The sequence below is a fragment of the Coenobita brevimanus genome, chromosome 57 (assembly GCF_032717465.1).
Source record: "Coenobita brevimanus isolate Jiangsu-jjx chromosome 57, ASM3271746v2, whole genome shotgun sequence".
Lineage (NCBI taxonomy): Eukaryota > Metazoa > Arthropoda > Malacostraca > Decapoda > Coenobitidae > Coenobita > Coenobita brevimanus.
In genome coordinates this window covers 34002054-34015539 of record NC_137010.1, presented here as the reverse complement: position 1 = coordinate 34015539, position 13486 = coordinate 34002054, and the positions used below count along the sequence as shown (strand labels likewise).

Here is a 13486-nt window from a genome sequence, read left to right as displayed (position 1 = left end):
CTGACAGGAGATCGAGCTGGCTGGATGAATGTTGTGAGAAAATGTGCATGCTCAGCGACTTGGCACCCCTTCTTAACGTGACAGTGTTTGGATTGACTCTATCGGATACATTTATGTGAAACTACAGAATGTGGTGAAACTTTTTCACATATCAGATAGAGCCAGGACTCTGGGGACTTGAATGATGAGTGAATGGAAGCATGGCCCATTAGACTGGGTAAACATGGGCTGTCTGGACGTTGCTACTCCTCACCTTGCCTTGGGATGGGAAGGAGTGTTTGGATGATGATGATGAAAAGAATGGACGCGAGGGAAACAACGACCAATGTGGTGTCCCTACATGCACACATGCACACACACATGCGTGCGTGCACACACACACACACACACACACATACACACACACACACACACACACACACACACACATTCTCTTCCGCATCCCGTGGAATGCCGCATCAGTCTCTTGGCCACCAGCACCGTGAGAGGAGCCACAAACAGAGCATTTATTAATAAAAAGAGCCATTTAGACCTACCAGCATGTTACTGTGTATAACTGTACAGCTGAACAATGCTCTATATTTAACAATTTTTGTTCGATAAAAGCCACACCGCCTGGGAAATTGCTGAACAGTAACTTGTTCGGTTTTAACGAACTATGGGCTTTCACGTCAAGGGTCTGGTACCAATTAGTTTGTTATATCGAGGGTGTACTGTATTTGCACATTACCATTCATTATTCTATTGTGTGTTACTTACATCTTCTTAACCCATTCAGCCTAGCAATACCTTCTGATGCTTTAAATACTGGTCAGGATGAAGTGCTAAAAGGCCTATTATTCTCACAAAAATGTGGTCCAATGCTGCCTCCTCAAGTGAGCCTGCTCTGTGATAATTTACAACAGGTGTAACATTCAGTGTTGACACTTTGTGACTATCAAACCAAATCAAACCTTGCATGCCCAACTAATTAAATCAATATACACTAAACAAACCAAATCAAACTGTACTCAGACCATATCAAACAAACCAAAATTAATTAACATAAAACAGAACAAACCATACTGATCAAATCAAACTGTACCCAAATTGCAAGAAAATAATCCACACTGACTCAAAACTAATCACTCTAATAAAGAACAAGCTAAACCAAACCAAATAATACTGTATCCATCCCACATAAAAATTCCACTAAAACCAACCAGATTTAACTTACCAAACTAAACACCACAGGTAAAAGAACTTTATGGTAGTGCTAAGGCATTTAGCCATAGTGTTCATCATCCTAAGACATCTGAGCCTGCAGTGGATAATTCATTCACTACTGCTGAATATGAGGCCACTGCATGATTCAGGTTACCACTGTTACCTCCCCTAGATAATAATTTTACCTACCAACCCACAAAGAGTGGATGGACACCTGAGTCAAGTGACACCAGCTGCCCACACCAGGATTCAAAACCTGGCACTATCAAGTTGGCAGCTTCACAGATAGCAATGCCATGTTATAAGTATAGTTGGACAAAATCAAACCCTATCTCACCCGTAACTCAACTCCAACCTTCAGAACACAATCCTGCAAAGGAGAGAGTGTGGTACTTTTAAAGTACCAACAGCAGTGGCACCATTACTGGCTGATACATTGACCAGTGGTAGTGGTAAAAAGCACAGCCAGTAGCAGCAGCAGTATTTCTTTTTTTTAATTAAATAAAAACTTTAAAAAGTAATAAACCTTTTGATTTTACAAGTACAGTATTACAGTATCACCTGTGCACCCTAAAAAGGGAAGTTAAAAGTTTTGGAGTTTAAATTCAAGCTTTCATTTTCAAAAAAGTAAAAAAAAGGGTAACATGAAGGAGGTATGGCCAGTCAAGGCCCCCAGAACAGGAATCACTGTTGAGAAGGTCTCTTTCTTGAGTGAAAAAAGCAAAAAACTACCACACTGAAATGATTACATATAGATTCTAATCAGAGACTTTTAATTAACCAAAACAATCTGCAGGGTTTTCATTTGAGTTAATATATAAATCGGGAATGCTGTAAGAATTTAATGGTAGCCAACGGCCATACCACGTTGAGTACACCGCTTCCCGTCCGATCAACGAAGTTAAGCAACGTTGAGTCTGGTTAGTACTTGGATGGGTGACCGCCTGGGAACACCAGATGCTGTTGGCATCCCTACGTGTCAAGTGGGGTTGGTGGAGGATTAGTGCCCCTCCCTGTAAAACAATTAACTCTAAGCCGTTGGCCACCCCGTTTGGGATACATGGCGTCTGGCAATGAATGAATGAAAAAAAATGAACCGTATTTGCCAGTGTATAATGCCGACCTGTGAATAAGACTACTCCCAATATTTCAAAACAAAATCTGGGTTTAGAGGTATACTCTGTGCATAAAACGAGCCCCAACTCTTTAGACACTGGGAGCTTGCTGCCCCAGTAACCTCAGTCCTTTATCACTCTTCCCACTGACCACTGAAGTGATACAATTAACATACTGTTAAGCAACACAGACTTTGGTTAGGTTTTACTTTAAACTAGCTTCTTCTATGGGTTATACAGGCTATCTAGGCTGCATGTGCCACCTCCAATATCAAAATGAGTTACACATTGAATATTCAAATTTTTTTTTTTTTCTTTCTTTTTTTTTAATGTGTCCGACTGTGGGCATAGGCTTCACAGCCTGCTATCAAGGCCCAGCAGTCCTCCTACATACCATACACCTATACATGTCACCACTTCGGCGCTAACACCCACCGTCCATATTGAATACATGCTAGGACTGTCTCATACAGGACTGGTGTATTGGTATTAGCGGGGGTATTTTTACAACATGTCGGCGGGTCTTCTGGTAGACCAGTAAAGCCTGATTTAATGAAATTCAAATCCTGAAACTGCTCCCTGCCCCAGCCGGGATTTGAACCTGGGTCCGTTAGGACTGCAAGCCACCTCTCTACCGATTGAGCCACCGCCTCAATAAACTCATATTGTATTAAAAACTTAAAATCATGTTAGCGTGAATTTTATATAGCAGATTAAAGAGAAGTTATATTTTATAAAAGTCATCAAGTCAGCTCTCAGTTATTAAAAACCTTCAAAATCAGTATCACCCACACCTGACATCATCAGTTCATCAACTTCATCCTGGGTTAAAGTTTGTAGTTCTTTGTCATAAGGATCAAACTTTGAATTCAAAGGTGTAGCTTCGGCATCAGCTTCCTCCTCCTCATATGCCCACAAAACGTCATCTATTCCATCCACTGAATTGAATATTCCACATTTCTTGAAAGAGTTGATGACTGACTACACAGAAATATCATTCCACGTCTTGTTAATAATATCACAGCTCATTCAGACCTGAAGCACGCATATTCCCACCCCGTATACGACTTTTTATCACTGATCATACACTCGTTCCATTGCTCACGGATGCAGTCTTTGAATGGATTATTCAGACAGACATCAAATGGTTGTAGGACTGAAGTTAATCCACCAGGAATAAAAGCAATATCACTGTCGGTAATAAGCCCTGCTTCAGATCTGGTAACCCTGCGCTCGGTGGTAAACTACCCAGACAATCACTCTCAGACCGAGACACATGCTGGTGTTCATGGCATGGGCTCAACAGGTTACTCATCTTTCTTATGTCCTGAAGGAGATATATATATATGTATATATGTATATATATATATATATATATATATATATATATATATATATATATGTCTGTATATTTTATTTGCCTTCATATAGAAAACAAGTTGTGTCTGATGATGATGATGGTAGTTTCAACAGTTTTTGACATTATATGTACTATATTCAGGGAACCAAGGGTCAAGGTAAGTGTTTGGCAATGTTCCCTATCATTCCTATGGATCCCATTACCACAGGATGTAGAGGTTAGGATTATATACCCAATGTTTAGGACGACTCCCAATTCTGGGCATTTTTTTAAGAGGTTCAAGAGTCGCCGTTTACACCGGCAAATACGGTAAACATCTAACTAAATGCCATCATCAGAATGCATGTAACAAAAGGCTGTACAGTATACAATTCTGTTTAAATCCATTAATGACTTGTCTCATCAGAATGGTGTATTAACAACTATTTGGAGGGAATTATTGAAGTAATATGACAGTAGGTGGGGGTGTTCACCATCCACTCATTCCATGTGGTGCTGCTTTGGGTGTCTGCCCTTTCCTCTCTTCCATCCTTCCTCTTCTGTCTTTCTTTCCTTTACTCTTTCCTCGTTCTTCTGACTATGTGTGACTTTATACTCCCTCTTCTGTCTTTCTTTCCTCTTTCTTCTGCCTATGGGTTTACTCTACACTGAGTGACAAGCCAAATGGTTTCCTGTATACCAGGAAACAGTTTCCTATGCCAGGCGGTAACCATGTAACCAAATTATGGTGTCTGGTGGTTTAGTGGGTAAATGAAGTGTTCCAATTGGATTGAGCCTGTGCAGGTTGATATCCAAGGGACGGTTGGGGTTTACTGCTCACATAAGGCCACTCAAAGATGAGTGAGGCTGGTCACTCTCAGTTTTAAATGTCAGGACCAACTTGCCTAGCCCCAGGCTCCTACGCTCCTCATGGGGCGACATAGAATTGGACGATGGATGGATGGATGGACAAAGATCCAGAAGGCCAGTGTGCCACTGCTGTCATGTGGTCATCTTCCAAGTTTTCATTTCTTCACCAAAAACTACAGCTTACCACCAAGCTAAGAAAATGGTTCAAATTACTGACAGTACCACTAGTACTGACCCAGCACTACAATTAACACACTGCAATCAACACGCCATCATCATCATCATCATCATCTTCATGAATGTAGGCAACAAGCCTCAGTTCAGTTTCATGAAGCAGTCACTTGTTACGTACCCAGCCATACCAGTAATATTCCATGATACAGTACTACTAAGGCACTTAGTACCAAAGAGTCAATTTGCCACTTCAAGTCATTGCTTACTGTTCACATCTCACAGCCATACTCCAACATAAGGAGCACCAGTGTCTTGAAGATTTGAAATTTTTGTTCTTCTACACAAATTATGGCAACACCAAATACAGTACTCAAGGTGAGTGACTTCATAACCCCATGGGTCAAGCTGACGCGATAAGAAATCTCATTGTCTGACCTATCACTGTTATTTAGCACACTAGTATGATAAGTGAATCTTCCAAACTTCCACATTCCCACCACATGCTTGGACAGACTGAACTGTTTCATCCAACAAAATGCCAAATGCCAGGGCCCCTATGAAATGGATCCAACATTCATTAACCTATCTATCTATTGCCAGATGCCTTAATCCCATAAGGGGTGGCCACAAACAAATCTCCTCCATGTCGCCCTTTCCCCAACCAATTCACTGCCCCGTTCCCAGGTCAAACCACATCTCTCATATACCTCTCCACTCCATCCCTCCATCTCATCCTTAGCCTCGCCCTCCCTCTCCCCCCCCCCTCCACCTCACTCACATACACTCTCCTTGTTAGTCTCTCTCTCCATCCTCTCCACATGGCCAAACCACCTCAATGTGTTTCTCCTAACACTTCCTACCACATCCACATCCACACTACAATGCTCCTTCACTTCCTCATTTGTCAATCTGTCTCTCCATGTGACTCCACAGGCTCCTCTCAAATAACTCACTTCCACAGCTCTCGCTCTTAACTTCTGTCCCTCCAACAATGTCCAAGCTTCACTTCCAAACATTAGAGCTGGTATCACAATACTGTCATGCAGTAACTTTTACACTTCCATGCTCACTTCCCTGTTTCTTATCACTGCTTTCAAGGAACCAGCAACCTTTCTTCCTTGTTGTACCCATTCAAGCATTTCACCCTCTAAACTTCCATCCTTACTCATCACACTACCGAAGTATTTAAACGCACTCACTTTTTCCATTTCCTCCTCATCCAACCTCGATGTACATTCACTGACTTCACCTCTCTCAAAGACCATAACTTTACTCCTCCCTACATTCACATTCAGATTCTGTTTTTTACTCACTCTCCCAAACTCATCCACCAAGCCTTGCAGCTCCCCTTCGTCTTCACTTAACAACACAGTATCATCTGCAAACAACAGTACAGTGAGTTTCCAAACACTGCCCTCTCTCACCAGGGCTGCTCCAACATCCACTGCCCTACCTTGTATCTCTTTTATGACCCCATCCATATACAGGCTGAACAACCATGTAGACATGACACATCCCTGTTTCAATCCAACCTTCAAACAGAAAAATTCACTCAATTCACTATCCACAAGAACTGCTGCCTTAGCACCGTCATACATACTCTTCACGGCATTCAACAAGTTCCCATCTACTCCATATATTCTTAATAATCTCTGCAATCCTTGTCTATCCACCCAATCATGTGCTTTCTCCAAATCCATGAAGGCCGTATACAACTTCTTTCCCTTCTCTAGAAACATTTCCACTAAAGATCTAAGAATGAATATCTGATCTACACAACCTCTTCCCTTCCTAAAGCCTCCCTGTTCTTTTCCAACTAATTCCTCTGTTATTTCCCTAACTCTGTCAATTAGTATCCTATGATACACTTTTCCTAGTACGTTAAGAAGACAAAAGCCCCTGTGATTACCACATACTTCTTCTTCCCCTTTTCCTTTGTACAGGGGAATAATTATACCTGATTTCCAATCATTCGGGACTCTACCTTCCTCCCAGGCCAATTTGCACATCTTCCACTTCCATTCTACTACTATCTATCCCCCATGCTTCAGCATTTCACCTATCATGCAAAATTTAAAAATTCTTCGAAGTATAGCTTATACAGTACATACCAAAACTGAACCAAATCAATACATCATCATCATCAATACCCAAAACATAACTCTACACAATTCATCACCAACAACATCTCCAACACTTATCTCCTGTGTACCCTGACGGGCTGGCTATCGGTAATACAAAACCATCTCAGGCTACTTGTCCTTACATACCATTTTCTCTCTCACTCTCCATCACTCTTCTTCCCCTTACTTCTCTCTCATCTTTGTACAGTTTCGCTCTCTTTCCACATGACATTTATCTTCTTCCAACATTACTCCAGTCCCACTTCCATACACTCATTAGCACCCAATCTATGTGCATTCTTAGGATATGTGCATGACATCTCTCTTCTCTATTCAGCCATTAAATCTACATCTCACTCCTACAGCCCTTTCTTCCATCTCAAATTACTCATATATTTCTTTTATTATTTACATCATCCAGCAGCTGTTTCAAAAAAAGTGCCAATAATTTCCCCAGCTTCTAGCCCCAATAAGTCTTGTCATTCACTGATCAGGTTTGACTTTATTTCTATACAAAAACGTTGGAAAGAAAAGATATATTAAAATTCACTGATTAGGTTTCACTTCAGTACTATACAAGAATGCTGAAAGTAACAGATATATACAAAGTGTCTTCTTCAACTCCAAACTAACTATTCTATCCCTCAGTGATGCCACATTCCACCATTGGTAAACTATCCATTCTATCCTTCTATGATGCCAAATTCCCCCTTTAGTATTCCATGCTCAAGTGATCCACCTTGTCATCTCACAACCCATCTTGTCATATTAACACAACATCTCCTCAAATACCTAAAACTATAAACCTCCTCCAGCATTTCTCTTCCAATCTACACCCAGCATGAATTTCATCCTGTCTTCTGTATCATACATCGAAAATCACAATCCAATGTATATTTCTTTCTAACAAAACCTTACCAATACTGCACTTTCATCACTTCAACCTGACTTTTTACACAGTACAGTACACCATAATAGCCTGGCAGAAACAGAAGTCCTAAGTTTTATCTATCTCACTGGTGCCTTGCTCCCTCCTGGGAATGACTACAGCAGAGTCCCCACGCCGCTCTATCCTTACACATGAGGATCCAGAAATAATGCAAGAGAACTATCAACACTTTACCAAGTGAAATGGGCCACACTGCCATTCACATGTTATTCAAGCCCTCTAAATCCTGGATCCACTTCACAAGCATAACTATTTATGTATAGCCTTCCTAATTTTACATCCATGCAATATTGCAAATGTAATTAACGTACAATACAAGACGCCATGCATTAAAATATTCTGAAATGAGACTGCTCAGCTATCAACACTCCATAGTTTAATGTACTCAACATTCAATTCTTCTAAATTCTTAGGTCCATCCTGTAAGCCATAACTAAACTAAGCAAGCCTAAACAAGGGCAAACAAACCCTACATTACCTATCACAACACTTAACTACTACTACCACCACCACCACCACCACCATCATCATCTGAATCTCCAAAACTATATTTCCAACTTAAAAAAAGAGAGGCGACTTGCGTGATCACAGCTAAACCACTAACTAACTACCTTGCATCCCATTCACAGTATCAACAAAACATCAACAATAGCACACAAGAGCAAAGCACCACACCATTCTAGTACTTCACAAAAATTGAACAATAAGCAAGACAATCTAGCTTCAACCATTACAACACTATCCATGACTTTCTCCCTGCACTTAACCCTTTCATTTGATGATATTCTTTCCATTCCTGCTACTGGGAGACAATTTATTCAGCTTAGGGAAGGCTTTGAACTGAAGGGTTAACAGTCTTCATTAACCCTTTCAGTAGAAGAGATTTTTCCCACATTCAATAAAATTGTCTGGATGTGGGGGGGGGGGGGAAGTGATTAACCATCACAACACTTACCACTCCACTACGATGATATTTATTTTACTCGAGCTCCCACCAGATTATTTTATTCAAATTAGAAACAACCTCTCATAGTTAAGGGTTAACTCAAAAACTGTGGCATTAGGAAATCCCAACTACCTATGGTGCACAAATAACAGCAGTTATTTAATGATGTCAGAAACTAGTTGTATTTCCTTGAAATGAAAGGGAATATGTTAAATTATAATTATATCCAATGTAAAGTCATTATCTCTCAGGGTTTAACAATCATGCAATGAATTTCAAAGGTTTTCGTCAGATGATGAAAAAATGCTAAATTTTTATTTTCGTCAGACATTTTTCAGCATTATGAGATAAAAGATTATACACGTAAGTAAAAGTAAGCCAATTTTTTGGACAAGGTCTGCGATACTGTAAACAGGGGCATTGTTTAAGCGGAAGGGGGAGGGCCTGCCTCAAAATATACAGCATGAACAGGTGGGAAGAGATACATGAGGAGAGTAGCTGGAAAAAAAAACAAAATCTCTAGATGTCATCATATGACCAATATCAAGTCATTACTCACCTACTGTATTAGCCTCACAGCAGAAATTTTTGTTTCTTATATATATATATATACAGGTAAGCCCTTAATTCATGGGAACTTTTTTTCACGTGATTTCGGTTATCCACGAATTTTTCGTACAATAATTAAAACATAAAATCATAGTATTCAAATAAATAATTTTAATATACAAGAAAAATAAATAAAATATAAAAATGCCTACCTGCTGCCCGTGTGCATACATATATGTATGTATGTGTGTGTGTGTGGGGGGAGGTCGGTCTACCACGCACCACACAGTCAGTTTGAATCCGACAGTCGAACCATGAGTGACACGCGAATTGTTATTTGTGGCTTATTTTTCTGCCTTCCAGTGATTGCTTGCCTTGTCTGCCAACATGGGGCCTAAGCATAGTGCTAGTGATGCATGTGGTAACGCACCAAAACGAACTAGTAAAGTGATGTTGCTGACAGAGAAAGTTAAAGTGTTGGACAAACTTAAGGGAGGAATGTCGGCAACAATTCTCCGTCAGGACGATTCCCTGTCATTTATTTACATACCAGTTTATTTAGCAAGTACAGTACACTAGTTTTTTACTTATATGAGTTATAAAATCCCCCTGAAAATTAGTTATTAAAGTATTAATTAATCAATAATAAGTATATTTATACAATGACAGGAAATCGTCCAAGTTTTGATGGTGTTGACTTCGTGGTGAATTGTCTTGGAACTGTGTGTTTGGGGTGAGTCAACTGTTCTTACAATAAAGAAGGCAGAACATAGCATACGGGTGGCAGTGAGGGCTAGTGCACCAGATTGTGCTGAAGTGTCTCCACCTACGCCTGTGAACTGGCTTGGAACCGTGTGTTTGGGGTGAATAAGTCAACTGTTTGGACAATAAAGAAGGCAAAATGTAGCATATGGGAGGCAGTGAGGGCTTGTGCACCAGACTGCTGAAGTGTCTCCATCTACGCCTGTGCTTGTCAGGTTTCAGTGTTAAATTTCTTACATTGTTGTTGTGTTTCATACTTTATGCTAGTTTATAAGGTGTATGTAGTGCATAAACAGTATTATTCAGATGTAATATACCTAGTAGACATGCGTAATTATGGGCACACAAGGGCAGAACATATACGCGAATTTACCACATACGCAAAGGGTCTGGGAACGTAACCCTCGCGTGAATTAAGGGCTTACCTGTATATGTATATATATCCATCCATCCATCATCCAATCCTACGCCATGAGGAGCGCAGGAGCCCAGGGCCAGGCGTTGGTCCCGACATTTAAGATGAGAGTGACCAACCTCACTCATCCCTGAGTGGCATTACGTGAGCAATAAACCCCAACCACCCCTTGGATATAAATATATATACAGCAAGCTCACCCCCAACGCGTGGGTTTCGTTCCTAACATGGCGCGTTTGGCGCGAAACCGCTTAAGTTTTAACTACTCCTTATTTTGCTCCCTAGATCTCCTAAACATGGTCTTTTGCTGTTATCTGCCATTGGTAATCAATATGAAGCACTTTAAGTGATTAGAAGGTTTATTTAATGTTATAACTTACAAATACAGTACTGCACAGCAAAACTTCAACAAAGAAATACCTAAACACAAGGCAACATTCCGATGCCGAAACCAGTCGGCGTCGGAATGTTGCCTTGTGTTTACGTATTCATATGTCGAAGTTTTGCTGTGCAGTACTGTATTTGTAAGTTATAACATTAAATAAACCGTCTAACCACTTAAAGTGCTTCATATGGATTACCAATGGCAGATAACATCAAAATACCACGTTTAGGGAGTCTAGGGAGCAAAATGGTTTCTGGGCTATTCGCTGTCAAGCCAGTTTGCCGTCACAACAATAACAAGACAACATAAACTTTGATGAATCCCCCTGAAATATAGTTATTAAAGTATTGATTAATTAATAATAAGTATATTTATAAAAATACTGATTAATTAATATATCTATAAAATGACGGGGAATCATACAGGGTGCGAATTGTCCTGATGGGGAATCGTTCATGTTTTGACAGGGAATTGACATGATGGCGAATTGTCTTGGAACTATCGATCATGTGTAATCTATAACTGGTTACAAGGCTTTATTTAATGCTTTAACTTTCTTTACGTGCTTTAACTTACAAGTGCATACCACAATAGTAAATACTTAACTTACAAATACAGTACTGTGGAAAAGCAGTACAGCAAATATTTAACAAACAAATAAAAAAGGTAATATTCTAACGCCTATCAGAAAACTGGTTATAAGACTTTATTTCTTGTTTGAATGTTATTTAATAATACTTTAACTTGCACATAAACTTACCAGAACAGTACTGTAAATATTTAACTTACAAATACAGCACTGAGGAAAAGCAGTACAGCGAATCACATCACGTGATCAAAACAAACCGTGCGTGCTGAGCTGATGTTCGAGGATTTGGCCTATCAAAGGCCTCTCTTGCGTAAATATATAGTTTTCGTAATGGTTCTTTAATCTTACGTTATCTTATATATATCCCAGCACTAACCGTGTATAATTGTGAGCACGTTCAGCGAGAACGTGTTCTGGGCAAGTTTCCTGTATATATATATATATATATATACAGTGGACTTCCACAGTGCGCGAGAGATTGGGCGGTGCACGAGCTCGCGCACTGGGAATTCGTGTACTAGAAATACATAATCTTATGGGAATAATTACATATGGGCGGTACCCCCTCATACCTGGACATTTTTTGGCCCTTAGAGACATAATAAAGGTCATGTTTCAGATATTGTACTAAAGCTATAGCTACAATAACAAAATATGGGTAGTCACCTTGACAACAGTAGACAACAGGCCTGATGACCTTAAATAACAGGGGTTCCGAGGCACGGCAACACTTACAGCGCCGCACTCCCCACCGCACCTCCCATCGCACCAACACTTCCCTCCACAGACTCCTCTTGAGCACCTTCCCCAGAAGCATCAAAGTCACTCACTTTGGCCATAAACCCTTCAAAGTCCAATGCTGACACTTCTGACACTGCATCCTCTTCATCCTCAACAGGAACAGGAGCAGACGATGTCGATGGTTCTGCAATTTCATCAACTTAAGCCCGCTGCGTGTAGCTTGTTATGAGCGTCTGTCTTCTGTTTATTTCTTCCCTGTGCCTGCCTGTGTAGAAACGGAAGAGTTTGTCGATACCAACCAGAAGTTCCTCCGTTCTTAGGTTGCTCACTTCCTGTTCCTTCACCTGTTCCTTGAGCTTATCCACGGCAGCAAGGATCTTGCTAATGTTTGACATACACAGCTCAGTCCTGCCTTCCATCACGCATCAACATGACAACACGTGACGCACAGTGTGAGGGGTGGTCACGCACTAATAGAAAATGGCATTTTTGAGCCACTCCTTGCCTCTGCCTCGCGTTCTATGTGGTAAACTCGCACATTGAAGTGTTTTTGGTTATGATTTTTGGTCACTCGTGCACAAGGCGAATCGCGCACTGCGATGACACGCACTGTGCGAGTCTACTGTATATATATATACAGTAATCCCTCGCTATCTGATGCACTCTGTATGCGATATTTCACGTATACAATCGATCTTCTTTAGTACCCTTGGCTCTCTAAATGATTGCTCTGGCTCACACGATCACACGAGCGCGGTCGGTCCAGCTTTCCTCAACGCAAGTCAATAGGCACTTGTCTGGAATTGCGATCGCCGCGCCAAGGATGATGGTGCAGCCACCCATCAAAGCCAGCTTGGGCTCCAAGTAGCAAATTGGGCTACTTTTGGAAGCCCTGCACTACTAAGTTTTGAATTTAGCTACTTGCGACTTTTGGGGCTACTGTAAAAAGTAAGTTGGGCTAACTTGGGCTACTAATGAGACGAAAGTCAAAGGCTGATTAGTGATTATGTATCATTAAAAATATTGCCTAATATAATTACCTTTTGAAGACACAAAAAGATAATGAATTATAATTTATCATATCATTCCTCTTTAAATTTCTCGCACTCTTGCATTAATCCCTGACTGACTATTTAATTCAAACTGAACGTATGAGATTACCACCCCAGTCAGTCGTGTTTTCTTCATCCACGACTCGTGGATGCAGAAGCAGACCTTGGTCATCTTCAGCTGCGAAGACATGGTCGTGGAGCCTTACTGAATAATTATTTAAATATGTAATTATAATGAGGTGCAAGAAAACACTTTCCTTTAGTTCCTAAA

General features: G+C 40.5%; 1 protein-coding gene and 1 non-coding gene across 2 annotated transcripts in view; one reads left to right on the top strand and one right to left on the bottom strand.

The window, feature by feature from the left end:
- The window catches only part of syd (JNK-interacting protein syd), a 466678-nt gene that overhangs the window by 320855 nt on the left and 132337 nt on the right, over nucleotides 1-13486 (bottom strand). The window lies entirely within an intron of this gene.
- LOC145402367 (5S ribosomal RNA) lies at nucleotides 2057-2175 on the top strand. Its single transcript, XR_013897725.1, has one exon. It is a non-coding gene; the product is annotated as a 5S ribosomal RNA (ribosomal RNA).